Source organism: Rutidosis leptorrhynchoides, chromosome 1 (assembly GCF_046630445.1).
Source record: "Rutidosis leptorrhynchoides isolate AG116_Rl617_1_P2 chromosome 1, CSIRO_AGI_Rlap_v1, whole genome shotgun sequence".
Lineage (NCBI taxonomy): Eukaryota > Viridiplantae > Streptophyta > Magnoliopsida > Asterales > Asteraceae > Rutidosis > Rutidosis leptorrhynchoides.
Window position 1 is genome coordinate 314,077,373 of NC_092333.1, and position 23,543 is coordinate 314,100,915.

The following is a 23,543-nucleotide window of genomic DNA, read 5'->3' on the forward strand; positions in this document are numbered from 1 at the left end:
AGGGGTCGATTTATAGTGTCAGATCCACCAGATTGCTCGGAGACACGTGTCAAATGATGATACATTCTGTTATTCGTGATCCGAAATTTATGCTGACGGTGGCGTTCTCCGGCCAGGGCTTACGCATGACGGAGCAGCCTGTATAGCGGAGAACGCTGAACGGACGACTCTACAAAACTGTTGTTTCCAGCCTTCCTGATGCTACTTTTATGCAACCATTACGCCTTTTATGCGTGTATACAATAGGATACACCATTATCCTTCATGGCGATTATGTAATCTCTAATGTTTTAGAAATTATGTACTCTAGTTCTAGCCATAAATCTAATGAGTTTAATACCACATTGACTCATTAAATCCATGATTACATCTGAAGAAAATATATATGTATATATATTATTTCATAAATATCGTAATTAAAAATTCTTTCGTACAAACTGTTAATGGTGAAAATATTTTAACGGGTAGGTAATACCCGAGAAATATTTAGATTTCACATTAAAAAGTTACACTGTATATTCTTCGAATCTGATTCAACATTCATTTACTATCCTACTTACATCCAAAGATATACGTATCTGTTTACCACAGAATAACCATTTTCATCCAATTTCATATTTGGATTTTGATTTATCAGAATCCAACAAGTGGCATAATGAAGAAAATATTGGGCAAAAATAAAATTTGTTAGAAACAAACAAATTAACCATGAGAAAATTTTGTTAAAAATTCACGCTAACAAAATCTTAGCTAACTGTTCCTAGCTAACTGACTACATTTTATTTATCGCAGTTTATTTATCGCAATTTAATTATTGCAATTTTATTTATCGTTGATCATATACATAGCATTGTATATGTATATTTTATTGGCTAAAGGCCAAAGGCAAAACTACGCGAATTATAATGCAAAGCTATGGAATATTCGCTGAAAGTAAGTACATCGGTTATGTTTTCGCATTAATAAAAGACCGCGGTTTAATCCGCTGAGTTTCTGCGGATAGTTAAGTAACTCGCAAACCGCGGATATTTCAAATACTATAAATTGGGAGCTTGGCCTCTCATTTATAGGTTGTTGATTCTCTGCCATTTTGCCTAAGCCTTTGTAATTTCCACTTGTGATCTTGCCCAAGGGATTTTTACACCGCGCAAAGGTGAATTATTCTAATTAACAATCAACACCGGGTCGGGGTGGTTGAACACTTGATAGTTGAAGTGAAAAATGATCATCGGGGCCCAAAATAATCATCAAACATTTCATCCTCCATTATAATCTTATTGCGCTCAATCCGGAATTAAGTAACATCACTAAATTAAGGATTGATCAATTGGCGCCATCTGTGGGACACGTTTTACAAATTAAACTGAAAATTTTTTGTTTCGTGCCATCAAACAATTAATTTGTCGGTTTAATTTCAATCGTGTTTTTGCTGTGATGATTTGCAGGTGCATACATCTAATATCGGCGGTGAATTGCTTAGAATAATGAGTAATATTGGAAATAATGGTGATGTAGTAGTCGTTGTGCGAGTGAATGCCCAAAAAAGAGGAAAAAAGTGTAAGTCCGCTAAAATGTATCATAATTGGAAATTTACGCCAATTAGTTTCCCGAAACTGCAAAGCGATGATTTTTCTGAAATGCCGATAGTAGTATCGTGCAAAATCGCGGACGCTGACATTACAGTCATGAAAGTTCATGTTGACAATGGCAGTAGCTTCGATATTATTTACGAACAATGCTTCGCTCAATTGCAGAAAGTATTAAAACAAACCTGCAAACAACCGCAATTTCGCTAACCGGTTTTGCAGGGGAATCTTCATTACCTATAGGTGTTTTGCCGTTAAACATCGAGTTAGCTGATGTTAATGATGATGCTTTGGTGCGACAAGCGCGATTAGATTTTTATGTTATGCGAGCCTCCTCTCGCTATAACATGTTGCTGGGAAGAACCGCTATAATTAAATTTGGAATTGTCCCGTCCACAATTCATGGCATGATTAAAATTTCAACATATAAGGGAGTCGCCACAATATGTTCAATGAGCATAATGCCTATTTGTGTGGCTGTTAATGTAAAAACAGCAAGGCAAGAACTTGTTGATGGTGCGGATGCTATGGAAATAATTAATCCTGCATATCCAGAGCAGAAAATCAAAGTAGGACGCAATGTTAGCGCAGATACTAGGAAGCTAATTGTACAATTACCTGTCTAGTATATGGATGTTTTTGCCTGGTGTGAAAACGATATGACCGGTGTTCCGCATCATATTGCAGAACACAGGCTCAATGTAAATCCGGTTCTAAAGCCTGTAGTTCAAAAGCGAAGGGGTATGCCTCCAGAACGCGTAACATGGCTGTGTGAAGAAGTCACAAAATTGGTGCGAGCTGGAATTTTGCGCGAAGTCCAATACCAATTGTTAACACCTATTTCCTTATGAGGTAAAGCTTAGTGTGTCAACAAGATACTAGAAGTAATCTAGCTTTAGGAGGGCGGAGTGTTGCCGATTGATTTTTACCCTCGGGAAATAATCCCTGCAGACCCAGTTCACAAGTGTAGAAACTTGTGGGGTGGCTTAATCAATCTGTCGTCCGTAGAGCGTAAGAGTGCTAGCCGGATGACTTCTAGTGAGAGAAAGTAGAGAGAGTGAGAAGTGAAGTCTCAGCTCTCAAAGTTGTCAGAATGTCTGAACTGTGTAAAATGACGACCCAAGGGGTCTATTTATAGTGTCAGATCCACCAGATTGCTTGGGGACACGTGTCAGATGATGATACGTTCTGTTACTTGTGATCCGAAATTTACGCTGAAGGTGGCGTTCTCCGGCCAGGGCTTACGTGCTAGGCGGCCTTCAGGGCTTACGCATGACGGAGCAGCATGTACAACGGAGAACGCTGGACGGATAACTCCACAAAACTGTTGTTTCCAGCCTTCCTGATGCTACTTTTATGCAACCATTATGCCTTTTATGCGTGTATACGATAGGATACACCATTACGTCCCCCCAGTTTAATGACTTAAGCATTTGAAAATTGATTAAGTCGTTAAACTTTTGAAAACGCATGCCAAACCAGCCTGTTCATTGCCCACTTGCATCGGGGAAAACATTTTAGGCATTAAATGCAGACGAGTTTTACTGACGCTGTTATGATTAATTTTTTACGGCTGAGATCATCCACGCGCCTCCAGCTGTAAAAAGTGTTATTTCGTACCCTTCGTTTAAACTCACCCATACACATGTCTCAATCATGGTCATAAAAATTGCACCGATGAACCCCTATAAAAACCGTCATAACCCTGTTACCATCACTTTTTTACTTTTGCCAAGTGTAGTGACCCGAACTTTTCCATGTTTATATATATTAATTGAGATTGATATTTACATGATTAAATGTTTCCAACATGTTAAGCAATCAAACTTGTTAAGACTTGATTAATTGAAATATGTTTCATATAGACAATTGACCACCCAAGTTGACCGGCGATTCATGAACGTTAAAACTTGTAAAAATGACATGACGATATATATATGGATATACATATGGTTAACATGAGATTATGATAAGTAAGTATCTCCATAAGTATATTAACAATGAGTTATATACATATAAACAAGACTACTAACTTAAGGATTTCGAAACGAGACATATATGTAATGATTATCGTTGTAACGACATTTAAATGTATATATATCATATTAAGATATATTAATATATCATAATATCATGATAATATAATAATTTAACATCTCATTAGATATAATAAACAATGGGTTAACAACATTAATTGAGATCGTTAACTTAAAGGTTTCAAAACAACACTTACATGTAACGACTAACGATGACTTAACGACTCAGTTAAAATGTATATACATGTAGTGTATTTAGATGTATTAAAATACTTTTGGAAGACTTCAAGACATATATCAAAACACTCATACTTAACGAAAATGGTTACAGTTACTTTCCCATTCTTTTCTTTCTTCAAGAATTCTAGTCGTATTCTTACCCGTATTATACACAGCTTCAAAACGTACTTACTATGGGTATATACCAATAGGAACTAGCATGGGATTCCACTCTTGATTATGTCATGTATGACTAATCAATTTTAACTTCTACCATGAGCTAGTCAACTAACTAGAACTCCTTTTAACCCCACTCACCACTCACCAATTACCACTCATCATTCACTCCATTTCAATTCCAATTCTCTTTCTAATTCTCTCTCAACACACACACACTATTATGAATGTATTTTTCCAGTAGTTAATCATCATCTTCATCAAAAATCACTTCAAGAATCAAGCTATAATCATCATAGGAAGAACACTTCAAGAACACTTCAAAAATCCCTTCAAGTTTACTAATTTACTTCCAAGCTTTCTAATCCATTCCAAGTAATCATCTAAGATCAAGAAACCTTTGTTATATACAGTAGGTTATCTTTCTTATTCAAGGTAATATTCATATTCAAACTTTGATTCAATTTCTATAACTATAAACTATCTTAATTCGAGTAAAAATCTTACTTGAACTTGTTTTTGTGTCATGATCCTACTTCAAGAACTTTCAAGCCATCCAAGATCCTTTGAAGCTAGATCATTTCTTGTCACTTCCAGTAGGTTTACCTACTAAACTTGAGGTAGTAATGATGTTCATAACATCATTCGATTCATATATATAAAACTATCTTATTCGAAGGTTTAAACTCGTAATCACTAGAACATAGTTTAGTTAATTCTAAACTTGTTCGCAAACAAAAGTTAATCCTTCTAACTTGACTTTTAAAATTAACTAAACACATGTTCTATATCTATATGATATGCTAACTTAATGATTTAAAACCTGGAAACACGAAAAACACCGTAAAATCGGATTTACGCCGTCGTAGTAACACCGCGGGCTGTTTTGGGTTAGCTAATTAAAAACTATGATAAACTTTGATTTAAAAGTTGTTATTCTTAGAAAATGATTTTTATTATGAACATGAAACTATATCCAAAAATTATGGTTAAACTCAAAGTGGAAGTATGTTTTCTAAAATGGTCATCTAGACGTCGTTCTTTCGACTGAAATGACTACCTTTACAAAAATGACTTGTAACTTATTTTTCCGACTATAAACCTATACTTTTTCTATTTAGATTCACAAAATAGAGTTCAATATGAAATCATAGCAATTTGATTCACTCAAAATGGATTTAAAATGAAGAAGTTATGGGTAAAACAAGATTGGATAATTTTTCTCATTTTAGCTACGTGAAAATTGGTAACAAATCTATTCCAACCATAACTTAATCAACTTGTATTATATATTATGTAATCTTGAGATACCATAGACACGTATACAATGTTTCGACCTATCATGTCGACACATCTATATATATTTCGGAACAACCATAGACACTCTATATGTGAATGTTGGAGTTAGCTATACAGGGTTGAGGTTGATTCCAAAATATATATAGTTTGAGTTGTGATCAATACTGAGATACGTATACACTGGGTCATGGATTGATTCAAGATAATATTTATCGATTTATTTCTGTACATCTAACTGTGGACAACTAGTTGTAGGTTACTAACGAGGACAGCTGACTTAATAAACTTAAAATATCAAAATATATTAAAAGTGTTGTAAATATATTTTGAACATACTTTAATATATATGTATATATTGTTATAGGTTCGTGAATCAACAGTGGCCAAGTCTTATTTCTCGACGAAGTAAAAATCTGTGAAAGTGAGTTATAGTCCCACTTTTAAAATCTAATATTTTTGGGATGAGAATACATGCAGGTTTTATAAATGATTTACAAAATAGACACAAGTACGTGAAACAACATTCTATGGTAGAGTTATCGAAATCGAATATGCCCTTTTTATTAAGTCTGGTAATCTAAGAATTAGGGAACAGACACCCTAATTGACGCGAATCCTAAAGATAGATCTATTGGGCCTAACAATCCTAAATTTATATCATATCCGAAGGGTGTCCCGGAATGATGGGGATATTCTTATATATGCATCTTGTTAATGTCGGTTACCAGGTGTTCACCATATGAATGATTTTTATCTCTATGTATGGGATGTGTATTGAAATATGAAATCTTGTGGTCTATTGTTACGATTTGATATATATAGGTTAAACCTATAACTCACCAACATTTTTGTTGACGTTTAAAGCATGTTTATTCTCAGGTGAATATTAAGAGCTTCCGCTGTTGCATACTAAAATAAGGACAAGATTTGGAGTCCATGTTTGTATGATATTGTGTAAAAACTGCATTCAAGAAACTGATTTCGATGTAACATATTTGTATTGTAAACCATTATGTAATGGTCGTGTGTAAACAGGATATTTTAGATTATCATTATTTCATAATCTACGTAAAGCTTTTTAAACCTTTATTTATGAAATAAAGGTTATGGTTTGTTTTAAAAATGAATGCAGTCTTTGAAAAACGTCTCATATAGAGGTCAAAACCTCGCAACGAAATCAATTAATATGGAACGTTTTTAATCAATAAGAACGGGACATTTCAGTTGGTATCAGAGCGTTGGTCTTAGAGAACCAGAATTTTGCATTAGTGTGTCTTATCGAGTTTGTTAGGATGCATTATCGAGTTTGATATTATGTGATAGATGTCTACCTCTAGAACAAGTCCCATTGACTCACCTAATAATAATGAAGAGTCAAATGTAAATTGGAATGATTCATGGACTGATTCACAAGTTCCCGAAGAGGAACCGGAAGAAGAGTCGGAACCAGAAGAAGAATCGGAACCGGAAGAAGAATCGGAACCGGATGAAGAAATAGAACCGGTGGGGGAAGTAATAAAACGGTTAAGTAAAAGAAAATCCTCAACCAACCGACCAAGGTTAATTATGGTCAATGGTGTTTCCGCTAAGGAAGCAAAATATTGGGAGGATTACCAATTCTCCGATGAATCGGATTCTGACGAGAATTCCGATGATGTTATAGAAATTACCCCAACTGAATTTAAAAAGGCAAAAGAAAATAATAAGGGAAAGTGCATAAAAATAGAGAAATCTAATTCCAACCTCGATGAACTTTATATGTATCGTCAACCCCCGAAGTCCTTAAGTTGTAACAATGACCCGGGAACCTCTAAACCACCAGGTTTTTCTAAACCAATGTGGAAAACGACGGCTCGTATTAGGGGAACATCATATATCCCTAGAAACTTGGCAAAACAAACCAAAACCGAAGAAGAAGAAACAAGCGAGTCGGAATAAGATAGTTGTATTCGTGTGGTGTAATATATGTAATATAGCGTGCTTATGCTTTATGATATATGTAAAAATTGCTTGTATTAATAAGTATTTTTTTTATGAATCTAACTCTTGTCTATTTTACAGTATAAAAACACAAAATGGATAGACAACCCAATATTTTAAGAGACCTACCCGGAGACATGATTGATGAAATCTTGTCTAGAGTCGGTCAGAATTCTTCGGCACAACTATTTAAGGCGAGATCAGTTTGTAAGATATTCGAAGAACGTTCCAAGAATGCCTTGGTTTATAAAAGGCTTTCGTTCGAAAGATGGGGGATATCACATTGGGAAATCCATAAGTTACGATGTGTTTACTTTGACGCATATATTGCGGGGAACCCAAATGCTATTCTACGCAATGGGTTAAGAAATTATTTTGACTCAATATATCCGAATATTGGACTTCGTGATTTAGAAAAAGCGGCTAACATGCAACATAAAGAAGCATGTTATGCTTACGGATTAGTAATGTTCGCTTCTCACCAAAGTGAGAACAAGAACATCGGCCTACAACTATTAAACAAAACGTTCCCACAAGTGACGGAGTCGGTAATTGGGGTAAGAAATGAGGTTTTTAGATTCTTACGGGACTGTTGGACATTACGTAACCCTCGTCCCTTTGACGACGTTACAACACGCTGTCTTATCAATGGCCATAACGGTTATGTTCCACAAGACCAAGGATGGGAAGTAGTCCTAGTAAAACCAGAATGCATGACTTGTTTCTGGACGTATGAATTACGTGTCTTTATTGCCTTTGCTGAACGACTTGTGTACTAGCTAGAATTATCTTCACAACTATCTTGTATCAAAGTTATTGTGTGCTATATTTCATGCTTTATGTAAAATAAGCGGTATTGTAAGTTTGTAAAATATTGTATAAAAGTTTGAACGCGAAATATTATTATAATCAGTTTTTCATATAGAATTGTAGTAGTTGATTTGTATATTAGCTACTAAGTATGAACTTAACGGGTAGGTACTACCCGAATTTAAACTTATAAAATGCTAATATGAAGAAAAAGCTTTTATAAATGAGTTCATTTTATGCTACGAAATACTATTAACTACTCTTAATATTCTGTATGGTTAACTTGTTCCATTTTACTATTTTGAAGGAAATGGCACCGACTACTCGACACACCGTGAATATGAATGAAGAGGAATTCCGTACTTTTCTAGCTTCAAACATAGCCGCAGTACAGGCTGCGCTACATACCAACAATAACCTTGGATCTAGCAGTACAGGAAATCGTGTAGGATGCACCTACAAAGAATTCACTGCCTGCAAACCTTTGGAATTTGATGGAACCGAAGGACCGATCGGATTGAAACGGTGGACCGAGAAGGTCGAATCGGTGTTTGCCATAAGTAAGTGTATTGAAGAGGACAAAGTGAAGTACGCTACGCATACCTTCACAGGTTCTGCGTTAACATGGTGAAATACCTATCTAGAGCAAGTGGGACAAGACGATGCGTACGCACTACCGTGGTCAGCATTCAAGCACTTGATGAATGAGAAGTATCGTCCCAGAACCGAGGTCAATAAGCTCAAGACAGAACTTAGAGGGTTACGAACCCAAGGATTTGATATTACCACGTACGAAAGACGATTCACAGAATTGTGCCTATTGTGTCCGGGAGCATTCGAAGATGAGGAAGAGAAGATCGACGCGTTTGTGAAAGGATTACCGGAAAGAATCCAAGAAGATATAAGTTCACATGAGCCCGCCTCCATACAACAGGCATGTAGAATGGCTCACAAACTAGTGAACCAAATTGAAGAAAGAATTAAAGAACAGACTGCTGAAGAGGCCAATGTGAAGCAAGTCAAAAGAAAGTGGGAGGAAAACGGTGATAAGAATCACCAATACAACAACAACAGCAATTACAACAATAATCGCAACAATTATCCCAACAATCGCAACATCAATCGCAACTACAACAAACGGCCCAACAACAACAACAACAATAACAACAGAAACTACAACAATCATTCCAACAACAATAATAACCGCAACAATAACAACAATCAGAAGCAGCTATGCCAAAGGTGTGAAAAGTATCACTCGGGGTTCTGCACCAAATTTTGCAACAAGTGTAAAAGAAATGGTCATAGCACGGCGAAGTGTGAGGTCTACGGACCAGGGGTTAATAGAACGAAAGGAACAAATGGTGTCGGAACGAGTAATGGCGGAGCAAGTAGTGTCGAAGCAAGTTATGCCAATGTAGTTTGTTATACATGTGGAAAACCGGGCCACATTATTAGAAATTGCCCGAACCAGGAGAACACGAATGGACAAGGCTGCGGAAGAGTTTTCAATATTAATGCGGCAGAGGCACAGGAAGACCCGGAGCTTGTTACGGGTACGTTTCTTATTGACAATAAATCTGCTTACGTTTTATTTGATTCGAGTGCGGATAGAAGCTATATGAGTAGAGATTTTTGTGCTAAATTAAGTTGTCCATTGACGCCTTTGAATAGTAAATTTTTACTCAAATTAGCAAATGGTAAATTAATTTCAGCAGATAATATATGTCGGAATCGAGAAATTAAACTGGTTAGCGAAACATTTAAGATTGATTTGATACCAGTAGAATTAGGGAGTTTTGATGTGATAATCGGTATGGACTGGTTGAAAGAAGTGAAAGCAGAGATCGTTTGTTACAAAAATGCAATTCGCATTATACGAGAAAAAGGAAAACCCTTAATGGTGTACGGAGAAAAGGGCAACACGAAGCTACATCTTATTAGTAATTTGAAGGCACAAAAACTAATAAGAAAAGGTCGCTATGCTGTTCTAGTACACGTCGAGAAAGTACAAACTGAAGAAAAGAGCATCAATGATGTTCCCATTGCAAAAGAATTTCCCGATGTATTTCCGAAAGAATTACCGGGATTACCCCCACATCGATCCGTTGAATTTCAAATAGATCTTATACCAGGAGCTGCACCAATAGCTCGTGCTCCTTACAGACTCGCACCCAGCGAGATGAAAGAACTGCAAAGCCAATTACAAGAACTTTTAGAGCGTGGTTTCATTCGACCAAGCACATCACCGTGGGGAGCTCCTATTTTGTTTGTCAAGAAGAAAGATGGTACATTCAGGTTGTGTATCGACTACCGAGAGTTGAACAAACTTACCATCAAGAACCGCTACCCACTACCGAGAATCGACGACTTATTTGATCAACTACAAGGCTCGTCTGTTTATTCAAAGATTGACTTACGTTCCGGGTATCATCAAATGCGGGTGAAAGAAGATGATATTCCAAAGACTGCTTTCAGAACACGTTACGGTCATTACGAGTTTATGGTCATGCCATTTGGTTTAACTAATGCACCAGCTGTGTTCATGGACCTTATGAACCGAGTGTGTGGACCATACCTTGACAAGTTTGTCATTGTTTTCATTGATGACATATTTATTTACTCAAAGAATGACCAAGAACACGGTGAACATTTGAGAAAGGTGTTAGAAGTATTGAGGAAGGAAGAATTGTACGCTAAGTTTTCAAAGTGTGCATTTTGGTTGGAAGAAGTTCAATTCCTCGGTCACATAGTGAACAAAGAAGGTATTAAGGTGGATCGGGCAAAGATAGAAACTGTTGAAAAGTGGGAAACCCCGAAAACTCCGAAACACATACGCCAGTTTTTAGGACTAGCTGGTTACTACAGAAGGTTCATCCAAGACTTTTCCAGAATAGCAAAACCCTTGACTGCATTAACGCATAAAGGGAAGAAATTTGAATGGAATGATGAACAAGAGAAAGCGTTTCAGTTATTGAAGAAAAAGCTAACTACGGCACCTATATTGTCATTGCCTGAAGGGAATGATGATTTTATGATTTATTGTGACGCATCAAAGCAAGGTCTCGGTTGTGTATTAATGCAACGAACGAAGGTGATTGCTTATGCGTCTAGACAATTGAAGATTCACGAACAAAATTATACGACGCATGATTTGGAATTAAGCGCGGTTGTTTTTACATTAAAGACTTGGAGGAACTACTTATATGGGGTCAAAAGTATTATATATACCGACCACAAAAGTCTTCAACACATATTTAATCAGAAATAACTGAATATGAGGCAGCGTAGGTGGATTGAATTGTTAAATGATTACGACTTTGAGATTCGTTACCACCCGGGGAAGGCAAATGTGGTAGCCGATGCCTTGAGCAGGAAGGACAGAGAACCTATTCGAGTAAAATCTATGAATATAATGATTCATAATAACCTTACTACTCAAATAAAGGAGGCGCAAGAAGGAGTTTTAAAAGAGGGAAATTTAAAGGATGAAATTCCCAAAGGATCGGAGAAGCATCTTAATATTCGGGAAGACGGAACCCGGTATAGGTCTGAAAGGATTTGGGTACCAAAATTTGGAGATATGAGAGAAATGGTACTTAGAGAAGCTCATAAAACCAGATACTCAATACATCCTGGAACGGGGAAGATGTACAAGGATCTCAAGAAACATTTTTGGTGGCCAGGTATGAAAGCCGATGTTGCTAAATATGTAGGAGAATGTTTGACGTGTTCTAAGGTCAAAGCTGAGCATCAGAAACCATCAGGTCTACTTCAACAACCCGAAATCCCGGAATGGAAATGGGAAAACATTACCATGGATTTCATCACTAAATTGCCAAGGACTGAAAGTGGTTTTGATACTATTTGAGTAATAGTTGATCGTCTCACCAAATCAGGACACTTCTTGCCAATAAGAGAAGATGACAAGATGGAGAAGTTAGCACGACTGTATTTGAAGGAAGTCGTCTCCAGACATGGAATACCAATCTCTATTATATCTGATAGGGATGGCAGATTTATTTCAAGATTCTGGCAGACATTACAGCAAGCATTAGGAACTCGTCTAGACATGAGTACTGCCTATCATCCACAAACTGATGGGCAAAGCGAAAGGACGATACAAAGGCTTGAAGACATGCTACGAGCATGTGTTATTGATTTCGGAAACAGTTGGGATCGACATCTACCGTTAGCAGAATTTTCCTACAACAACAGCTACCATTCAAGCATTGAGATGGCGCCGTTTGAAGCACTTTATGGTAGAAAGTGCAGGTCTCCGATTTGTTGGAGTGAAGTGGGGGATAGACAGATTAAGGGTCCGGAGATTATACAAGAAACTACCGAGAAGATCATCCAAATTCAACAACGGTTGAAAACCGCCCAAAGTCGACAAAAGAGCTACACTGACATTAAAAGAAAAGATGTAGAATTTGAAATTGGAGAGATGGTCATGCTTAAAGTTGCACCTTGGAAAGGCGTTGTTCGATTTGGTAAACGAGGGAAATTAAATCCAAGGTATATTGGACCATTCAAGATTATTGATCGTGTCGGACCAGTAGCTTACCGACTTGAGTTACCTCAACAACTCGCGGCTGTACATAACACTTTCCACGTCTCGAATTTGAAGAAATGTTTTGCTAAAGAAGATCTGACTATTCCGTTAGATGAAATCCAAATCAACAAAAAACTCCAATTCATTGAAGAACCCGTCGAAATAATGGATCGTGAGGTTAAAAGACTTAAGCAAAACAAGATACCAATTGTTAAGGTTCGATGGAATGCTCGTAGAGGACCCGAGTTCACCTGGGAGGGTGAAGATCAGATGAAGAAGAAATACCCGCATCTATTTCCAGAAGATTCGTCAACACCTTCAACAGCTTAAAATTTCGGGACGAAATTTATTTAACGGGTAGGTACTGTAGTGACCCGAACTTTTCCATGTTTATATATATTAATTGAGATTGATATTTACATGATTAAATGTTTCCAACATGTTAAGCAATCAAACTTGTTAAGACTTGATTAATTGAAATATGTTTCATATAGACAATTGACCACCCAAGTTGACCGGCGATTCATGAACGTTAAAACTTGTAAAAACGACATGACGATATATATATGGATATACATATGGTTAACATGAGATTATGATAAGTAAGTATCTCCATAAGTATATTAACAATGAGTTATATACATATAAACAAGACTACTAACTTAAGGATTTCGAAACGAGACATATATGTAACGATTATCGTTGTAACGACATTTAAATGTATATATATCATATTAAGATATATTAATATATCATAATATCATGATAATATAATAATTTAACATCTCATTAGATATAATAAACAATGGGTTAACAACATTAATTGAGATCGCTAACTTAAAGGTTTCAAAACAACACTTACATGTAACGACTAATGATGACTTAACGACTCAGTTAAAATGTATATACATGTAGTGTATTTAGATGTATTAAAATACTTTTGGAAGACTTCAAGACATATATCAAAACACTCATACTTAATGAAAATGGTTACAGTTACTTTCCCATTCTTTTCTTTCATCAAGAATTCTAGTCGTATTCTTACCCGTATTATACACAGCTTCAAAACGTACTTACTATGGGCATATACCAATAGGAACTAGCATGGGATTCCACTCTTGATTATGTCATGTATGACTAATCAATTTTAACTTCTACCATGAGCTAGTCAACTAACTAGAACTCCTTTTAACCCCACTCACCACTCACCAATTACCACTCATCATTCACTCCATTTCACTTCCAATTCTCTTTCTAATTCTCTCTCAACACACACACACTATTATGAATGTATTTTTCCAGTATTTAATCATCATCTTCATCAAAAATCACTTTAAGAATCAAGCTATAATCATCATAGGAAGAACACTTCAAGAACACTTCAAAAATCCCTTCAAGTTTACTAATTTACTTCCAAGCTTTCTAATCCATTCCAAGTAATCATCTAAGATCAAGAAACCTTTGTTATATACAGTAGGTTATCTTTCTTATTCAAGGTAATATTCATATTCAAACTTTGATTCAATTTCTATAAATATAAACTATCTTAATTAGAGTAAAAATCTTACTTGAACTTGTTTTTGTGTCATGATCCTACTTCAAGAACTTTCAAGTCATCCAAGATCCTTTGAAGCTAGATCATTTCTTGTCACTTCCAGTAGGTTTACCTACTAAACTTGAGGTAGTAATGATGTTCATAACATCATTCGATTCATTTATATAAAACTATCTTATTCGAAGGTTTAAACTCGTAATCACTAGAACATAGTTTAGTTAATTCTAAACTTGTTCGCAAACAAAAGTTAATCCTTCTAACTTGACTTTTAAAATTAACTAAACACATGTTCTATATCTATATGATATGCTAACTTAATGATTTAAAACCGGGAAACACGAAAAACACCGTAAAACCGGATTTACGCCGTCATAGTAACACCGCGGGCTGTTTTGGGTTAGTTAATTAAAAACTATGATAAACTTTGATTTAAAAGTTGTTATTCTGAGAAAATGATTTTTATTATGAACATGAAACTATATCCAAAAATTATGGTTAAACTCAAAGTGGAAGTATGTTTTCTAAAATGGTCATCTAGACGTCGTTCTTTCGACTGAAATGACTACCTTTACAAAAACAACTTGTAACTTATTTTTCTGACTATAAACCTATACTTTTTCTGTTCAGATTCATAAAATAGAGTTCAATATGAAACCATAGCAATTTGATTCACTCAAAATGGATTTAAAATGAAGAAGTTATGGGTAAAACAAGATTGGATAATTTTTCTCATTTTAGCTACGTGAAAATTGGTAACAAATCTATTCCAACCATAACTTAATCAACTTGTATTATATATTATGTAATCTTGAGATACCATAGACACGTATACAATGTTTCGACCTATCATGTCGACACATCTATATATATTTCGGAACAACCATAGACACTCTATATGTGAATGTTGGAGTTAGCTATACAGGGTTGAGGTTGATTCCAAAATATATATAGTTTGAGTTGTGATCAATACTGAGATACGTATACACTGGGTCGTGGATTGATTCAAGATAATATTTATCGATTTATTTCTGTACATCTAACTGTGAACAACTAGTTGTAGGTTACTAACGAGGACAGCTGACTTAATAAACTTAAAACATCAAAATATATTAAAAGTGTTGTAAATATATTTTGAACATACTTTAATATATATGTATATATTGTTATAGGTTCGTGAATCAACAGTGGCCAAGTCTTACTTCTCGACGAAGTAAAAATATGTGAAAGTGAGTTATAGTCCCACTTTTAAAATCTAATATTTTTGAGATGAGAATACATGCAGGTTTTATAAATGATTTACAAAATAGACACAAGTACGTGAAACTACATTCTATGGTTGAATTATCGAAATCGAATATGCCCTTTTTATTAAGTCTGGTAATCTAAGAATTAGGGAACAGACACCCTAATTGACGCGAATCCTAAAGATAGATCTATTAGGCCTAACAAACCCCATCCAAAGTACCGGATGCTTTAGTACTTCGAAATTTATATCATATCCGAAGGGTGTCCCGGAATGATGGGGATATTCTTATATATGTGATGACCCGGGAATTTCTGACTAAATTTAAACTTTAATCTTTATATGTTTCTGACACGATAAGCAAAAATCGGTAATATTGAGTCTCGAAAACTTTAGAACTATGTTCATATGTTTAATTACCCTTTGACTATTCCCGATGATTCAAGAACAACTATTTATAAATAGATATATATATATATATACTTAATTATATGAACATATGAATTGAAATATTATTACTAATATTATTAGTATTATTATTATTATAATCATTGTTATTATTATATTAATACAACATATTATCATTATCATTAATAATATTATTATTATTACTAAAATATTATTATTATTTTTGTTGTTATTATTATTAATAATGTTGATAATATTATCATTCTATATGTATTAATCATTAATATTAATTGTAATATATAATAATATATATAATATCGCGTACTCTGTTATATATCACTATCAGATATTATTTTCTTGTCTTTCTATTCACACCTGTGAGATAATACCGATATACAATTATAATATAACAGTCAATTGAGTGTTGACAAAAATGATTTGATTACCCACTGTTTATTTATTTTGAGAACAAACAATCCTTCAATCATTCTTTGTGTTTGTTTACTTCCATTTTGTTAATCATCTCTATCTATCACTTTATATATATTCTATATTAAACCAACTATTTTTGTTCTATTCTAAGTTCGTTTACATACATCACAACCCTTGCTTTTTGAAAATACATGTGAAGTTGTTAGATATCACTTTCTTCTTTTTTCCATACAACAATCAAATGAACAAATTCTTCACTATGCTTAATTGATCTAATTGCTTGAGATAATTGTATCAAATTCTTGCTTTCAGTTTCATATCCCTATCATCTATCTTTATCTAACAATTTACATTTAACTTTATATAACTTTATCGATCCTATATTCTATACATAGCCTAAAAATATGAACACCAAAAACAACCATCAATTGTCTTTCTTTTTCCTTTTCCACACCCTCTCCAACCCGACACCACCATCACCATGGTCACCACTAACAACAGCCACCATTTTGTTACTCACTCTGCAAATCTTCATCCTACATCAAAATCACATACGCCACCTTAATCTTCCACCATGAAGCCATCATCCTCACCAAACCTTGGTGAATCAACACTATTTCTTCTCCACCATCTTCACCACTTCAAGCCCTCAAACATGATAACGAAACCACTGTAAATGTTTCTGTTTTACTGCTACAAACTGCAGTCCCATCTGTTTCTGCTTGAACCAATAACAGCTGACCACTAGTGTATGTTTTCTACTGCTGCTCAAACTCACCTTACTGCAACTGCTAACCTTGATATTTATGCCACTAATACACTCATTTTTCTGTTACATCCAATTACAACCACTAAACAACATGTGTTATATTATCAGTTTTATCAAAACATAAACAAAATTTCATTTACACAAAAGATCAGACACTTTACATACACATAATCTGATTCGAACATTAAGAGTTCTTATTTACCCACATATCTATATCTATAATCTATCATTATAGATACATAACCACTTGTATATATACACAACCGATGGCTACCCCATTCAATTTACAAACATATACAACTGCATTATTCTAACCAGCAAAACCATCACCCTTACCTACGAAGATGCAGCACCTGTCATAAGCTTATTCGAAATTACTTACTGCCCAAAAAAAAAACACCATGCTCAAACCATCATCCTTATTGTTGCTGTACACCAATTGCTTTCAATATCAGTCATGAATAACCTGAACAAACATCAACGGTCACTGTCAAACAATTTCATCAAAGTTTTTTTTTTTTCGATTACCATCATTAAACCCACCAAGAAAATCCTAAATTATTGCTTTTAATCGAATCTATAAGTATACAGAAAATAAAGAGGGATTTAAGAAATTAAGAAAATATTACTGAATCGATTACTTACCTGATTCAATTGAGGAACCAATTTTTTATGATTAGATCGATGATTTGAGCGATGATGATGCTGAATTGACGACCTATAAACATTGGTGATTTTTACTTGGTCGATTGTTTGATGATTTAATGAACCCTTGATTCACGAATTTTACTTCTCCTGCGTGTGCTATCTTCGATCTATTTTAGCCGACCTGTTTCCCTTTTAATTGGAATCGATGAAGATTGTGAAACCATAACATATTGTACATCGGAGGTTATTTGATCGGTTAATGAATCTAAGAACCCTAAAATAGTGAAATGCATCCTGCACCTTACCTCTGATAATCTCGATCTATTTTGGGAACCCACCAACAACACATCTGGTTCCTTTATTAGGTATATAATCTATATTATTAGTTTTATTATTATTAAAATTAAAATTATTATTATTATTATTCTTATTATATTACCCTAATTCTAATTATTATTATTATTATTATTATTATTATTATTATTATTATTATTATTATTATTATTATTATTATTAAAAACTATCATTTTTATTAAAATTATTAATATATTTTTTTATCATTATTAGCAAGATTATCATTGCTATCAAAATTATTATTATTATCATTTTTATTATTATTTTGACATTAATATTATTAATTTTATATATTATAATAATTAATATTATTATTATTATTATTATTATTATTATTATTATTATTATTATTATTATTATTATTATTATTATTATTATTATTATTAATACTAGTATCAATATTATTATCATAACAACTATTATTAATATTATTGTAAAATAAAACAACTTTTATTTATTATTATTATCAATATTATTTTATCAAATAACTATTAGTAATATATGAAAATTTGTTTGATTACAATAATGTGTGTTAACATAATATAAATGATATAGGTTCGTGAATCCGAGGTCAACCCTGCATTGTTCAATTGTTCAATATCATCCTATGTATTTTTACTACAAAATACATTAGGTGAGTTTCATTTGCTCCCTTTTTAAATGCTTTTGCAATATATATTTTTGGGACTGAGAATACATGCGCTGCTTTTATAAATGTTTGACGAAATAGACACAAGTAATCGAAACTACATTCTATGGTTGAATTATCGAAATCGAATATGCCCTTTTTATTAAGTCTGGTAATCTAAGAATTAGGGAACAGACACCCTAATTGACGCGAACTCTAAAGATAGATCTATCGGGCCCAACAAGCCCCATCCAAAGTACCGGATGCTTTAGTACTTCGAAATTTATATCATGTCCGAAGGAGGATCCTGGAATGATGGGGATATTCTTATATGCATATCGTGAATGTCGGTTACCAGGTGTTCAATCCATATGAATGATATTTTTTGTCTCTATGCATGGGACGTTTATTTATGAGAAATGATATATGAAAATCTTGTGGTCTATTAAATTGATGAAAATGATTATTTATGTTAAACTAATGAACTCACCAACCTTTTGGTTGACACTTGAAAGCATGTTTATTCTCAGGTATGAAAGAAATCTTCCGCTGTGCATTTGCTCATTTTAAAGATATTACTTGGAGTCATTCATGGCATATTTCAAAAGAAGTTGCATTCGAGTCGTTGAGTTCATCAAGATTATTATCAAGTCAATTATCGTTAGATATATTATGAAATGGTATGCATGCCGTCAACTTTCGATGTAATGAAAGATTGTCTTTTCGAAAACGAATGCAATGTTTGTAAAATGTATCATATAGAGGTCAAGTACCTCGCAATGTAACCAACTATTAAGAATCATTTATAATCAATATGGACTTCGTCCGGATGGATTAGGACGGGTCTTCACAGTTGGTATCAGAGCGGTGGTCTTAGTGAACCAGGTCTTGCATTAGTATGTCTAGCTGATAGTTGTTAGGATGTATTAATGAGTCTGGACTTCGACCGTGTCTGTATGTCAAAAGTTTTGCTTATCATTTCTAGTCGGAAATCATCTGCTTATCATCCTTAGGAAATTACCTGCTTATTATTCCTAGTCTAGACACATCTTACTGCAATAATTGCATGAATAGTGTATAGACAAAATTCGTATCTTAGCGTATCTGCTAATTCATTTCTTAGCATATCTGTTACTATAGACTTTGCCTGACAGCTTCCGTAGATTCCTCCATAACTTATGAGATTTTAGTATTATATATGCATATGTAAATTATGTATTGCAGGGTACTAATATAAATCCTATAATCTATTTCTTATCGAAAATCCTTCATCTGATCGTACGAGATGAATTCTGCAACCAGTTCGAGTCCCTCAGATTCCGATAGCTATTCCGATAGTTATTCCGACAGCTATTCCGACATAGATGTTCACCTAAGCTCCGAAAATAGCGTCATCAGCATGAATCAACCAATCAGCCATTATCAATTCATCTGATAGGTTCGTAGTTGACTTAATTAATGGAAACGCACAGAAGGCAATCCCTTCCACCAACTGAATTCACCTCTTGACAATGAACTTGAAGCGTTTACCGGCGAACCTGTTCGAGACACCATTTTCAGTCTCATTTCCAGGGTAACTCGACAAGATCATATTCTATCCACAATTCTGAACCTTATTCATCCGCTCATTCCGACCGACAATCATCCTTGAGTAATAAGTCAACGAACTTCGAATAATCAATTCGGAGAATATTGTGCAAAATGTACCAGCTTCAGCAACATCACCGACACCAACAGTACCATCTGCAACAGCACCAGTACCATCAACAATCCATGCCTCAACATCTCATTATGTACCTCGAGCATAATCATTAATCTATGAATCGTTCTACACCATTTATATTCGTTCTTTATGGCGATTATGTAATCTTTAATGTTTTAGAGATTATGTATTCTTGTTCTAACGGTAAAGCAAATGAGATTAATATCATATTAACTCATTAAATCCATGATTACATATGAAGAAAATATATATGTATATATGTTTTTATAAAGATTGTAATTAAAAATTCTTTTGTACAAACCGTTAATGGTTAAAATATTTAACGGGTAGGTAATACCCGAGGAATATTTAGATTTCACATTAATAAGTTATATTGTACATTCCTCGAATCTGATTCAACGGTCATTTACTATCCTATGTACATCCACAGATATACGTATCCGTTCACCTTAAAATAACCATTTTCATTCAACTTCATATTTGGATTTTACCCTATCAGAATCCAAGTCAAGATTTGACAAGTGGCATAATGAAGAAAACATTTGACGGAATAAAATTTGTTAGAAACAAACAAATTAACTATGAGAAATTTTGTTAAGAATTCACGCTAACAAAATCTTAGCTATCTGTTCCTAGCTAAATGTGGACTATCAACTGTGGACTACCAACATTGGACAATTAAAATGAATTAAAATATTGATTATAACATATGAAATTAAACAATTCTTCAAGTTTGCCACTTAATTTCATTTTAAACTTCATTTGTATCTTGACGATTACAATCAGCGTTCAAACCTTTCATGATTCTTGAAAACACCTCAATCGAAAGGATGAACCAACCACACTTCATCTACGAAAGGAAAGATTTATGCATATAGTTATGCACTTGAAAAACTCTCGGAACCTGAGTAAACGTTTAACACTTATCTGTGATAGCTCCTTTGGCGTTGTTATTACCGAAAATAATTTTACAATTCCTCTCCAAATTAGCCAATTTCGTCACAGCTCCAGCAAATCAACTTCGACTCCTCGTTTGAAAACAACCTTATTATAACTTTGATATATATGCGTGCTCTTTTATTGTTACCGGGAAACCTTTCATATTCCACCATGTTACCATCAGCGTTTAATCATCTAAAAACACAATTCTCTTGAAACCACCTCGAATTAATAACCGATGATTCAGATATCATAGCATTAAATGCAGAGCAAACATAAAAATGGTAGATGGTCTAAACGGCCAAAAGTTTGATGATAAAGAAAGAAGTGTTAGGAACGCGCGATAGAAAATTGGGTATTGAAAAACAGATTGAGCTACCCATGAAGGAGACCAAGGACAAATACAAGGACCAAACCCTATATTCAAAGGATTCAGGTAATTCAGGATCCGTTGAAATCTTTAGAGAATATCTTACTCCGAAGTCATGTTAAAAACAAATCTTGCGAAAAATCTTTCTCCATCAACCATCGAACTTAGAAATTCAAAAATATCATCATCAATATCTTCGATATTTCTGAGGATATTGTCATAAATATTCTCGTCCAAAATTATATACCTCCTCGTGCTTCCTGTGTATCATTATATTGGAAACGTTCAATAGAAAATTTAGTACCGAAAAGCAGATTATGCGAAACTAGGAAGAAAGCCGTGGACAAATCATAAAGAATAAGTTTGACTTCAAAGAATCCAAATGATTCAATGTCTGCTAAAGTCTTTAATGAATATCTTGCTCCTTACTCTAAACCCTTGCAGATAATAGTCTCTATCATCCTCTGATCTTAGATATTCCGAGATATTATCGTATCTTTCATTATAAATATCCTCCATATCCTGGAGATATTTTTATAACTATTCTTATCTGAAATCATTAATCTCTTCGTGCTATCAGTATTACATCATATAGAAACTGTTAGTCTCTATATTCTGTAAACTTTCGAGTTTAAAATATGAACATTATTGAAGTAATGTTGGGAACTGATGCATGAGTTAGTATAATATAATGACACTTGATCAATGTAATTATATTAAAATAAGTCATGCTGAGTTTCTAATGGAACGTGATGATTCACAGATCATATCATCATCGCGTGCCATGTTACATAACTCTTTCATTCAAATTACTTCTGAACATATCAAGAAAATATATTCTTGATAGTTCTATTCTCAGTGATTCTGGTAATTTGACAAATCAAATCGTGCTATTACGTTCTTTCTTGATTATAACATTAAATTCATTCGAAACTCCATACTTACAAATTCTGGACCATTACTCGTTTTACTAAAGATTGAGAGTAGATTAAAAAGACAAAGAGCTCTGAAACATAAGAGAAGATATAAAACTCGACAACAACACTGAAATTACAATAATTAAAAATTAAAACATCACGACAATTAAAAATTTAAAGGATTACGAAAATCAAACTAAAAATACTAGATAGTTCTATTCTCTGAAGACATTGGTATTTCACTTGCTGCTTCAGCTGCTGCTTCAGCTGATTCATCGAGGTAACGATAACCCAACGTCTCTGTATCTTCAAGAAACACATACAGAGAAATACGTTTACCACGATCTTCAATGGTATCCTTTATAAAGTACCATTGATCATCGGTACACAAAAAACTTGCCCTACAATTTACATCATAATCGTCTTTATAGAAGAACACAGACGTGAATTCACACGGAACTTTTTCCTTTAGAAAGGATAGCAAGTCTTGTAAACCAACATCACGAATGTCGATATCTTCAAACGAAATACTGTCGCCCCACTTGTATTCCTTCATTTTATTACGAAAATCACCTCCGTAATGAACATCGAATGAAACAATCATTGGGGAAAGTGTTAGCATTTTGCAGTTTGGGAGTGTTTGATTTTGATTTTTGAGAAAGGTGGAAATATAAAAGAAATATATGTTTGATTGTATAAAATGAAGTATATGGTTGGTAGTTATATAGTATAAAAGTGGCCGTTGGGATAGCCGTTGGGATTTTTTTTACTAACGGCTAAAAATTGAGCCGTTGGGACCTCTCTTACGATAGTTTCATTCGTACTCTTCAAATAATCGAAATGTTTTATCCATATTACTCAATAATGATAAAACTCTATTTAACAACTCATATTC